Source organism: Macaca mulatta, chromosome 17 (assembly GCF_049350105.2).
Source record: "Macaca mulatta isolate MMU2019108-1 chromosome 17, T2T-MMU8v2.0, whole genome shotgun sequence".
NCBI classification, from domain to species: domain Eukaryota; kingdom Metazoa; phylum Chordata; class Mammalia; order Primates; family Cercopithecidae; genus Macaca; species Macaca mulatta.
Window position 1 is genome coordinate 84557501 of NC_133422.1, and position 1634 is coordinate 84559134.

The following is a 1634-nucleotide window of genomic DNA, read 5'->3' on the forward strand; positions in this document are numbered from 1 at the left end:
CTCCCTTTTCATTCTGCTTCACTATTTGGCTCATAATGATTCTGGGGTCTGGTCTTCCTCTTCTGAGATATTTCTAGCTAGTTTGCATATACCAACTTTTAATCTCAAAGTGAACTTCTCTCCAGAACTATGGGCTCAAGATGCCACAGAACCTTCTTCAGATATAAACTACTCATATCTGCAGACACCTGTGCTACTGGCTTTTGCATGGTTTCATAATAATGTGATAAATGATTTTTGAGACGCGTTGAGTACGTGCACATGACAGAGTGAAAAAAATGGGATCAGTGGACTATGATGGAGACCACTGATGATGCAGTATTTTGCCTGTCCAAGGTTGGTTTAATAAAAGAAAAATTGCTAGATTATATAATCACACATTTTTGTAAAATAATAGGAAATAACATGTGGAAAAAAAACAGTATTCAAGTTTTGTCATATGTATATTTTTTAAAAATGCAATAGGGAAGAGGTAAAATTAGGTCAAAATATGACAAGTATCTTGTTGACATTAATTAGAATATACTAGTAATATGCTCACAAATAATTATTTATGCCTAACATGTGAATGATTAATGATTTATAGAATGTCTAAATGTATGATACATAATGAAAATAATGAGCTATAATATAATAAGTTGATTTTGTATCTACTGTTGCATTTGGTTAAATTATATTCAGAGAAAATATTATAACAAAAATCAAAATAATATGGTCATGACAAAAATGTATTAAATTATTGTGCTAAAATTCAAGAAAGAATAAGACAAAGATTCTTAATTTAAAGAATTTTCAATCAATGGTATTGGTAGTATAGAAGGAACAGGAGACAGAGGAATAAAACTAGAATTACTGGAACCAGTAGATAAAAAATGATAAAGATATGCTGAAATAATACAGAACAGGGGATTCAAACCATCTTTTGACTTAAGGAAAACACAGGAATTTTTGTAAACCAAATTTGTAGCCTAGCATCTATAGATACCCACTTCTGGAAAATTCATTTCCCAGAAGTTTATTTATTCTGAATTAGCAAAGGCATTGGTTGATCAAGATGTTACTCTGTTAGATTACAGGTGGGTGGGTTATGGTAATTTTGTTTCATGGAACTGTGCAGGACAAAGACACAATTCTCATATGCACGAGTGAGGACTGCCTGCATTTAATAATATGCAAAGTGAGGACTGCCTGCATTTAATGATAGTTCTATGTTATAATTAAATAAAACTATTTTATGCTTAACTTCCCTATGCTTTGTTAGAATATGTGTGTGTGTAGGTGTGTGCATCTATATGTATATATACATGTAAATATATATATGTGTATGTGTATATATATAGTGGATGTGTGTGTTTACTTTTATGAACTCAAACACTACATTGCCCAGAAATAACTCTCTGGAAATTACGTTTCTTAAGGAAATTATCATTATGCTCTATAGCTTGCTATTATTCTGAAGAGCAATATTAAGCAGAAAATTGTTCTATCCATTTCATGGATATTATGAATAATTGGAATCCAACCAACAATAACAGCAATTTCCATAGAAATTTTGTGTAATAGACTGGTAAGAACCAAGTTGACCCACTTTCAGTTAATGTCATGTGTGGCAATTGGCCTTCCAGTGTTCTGTA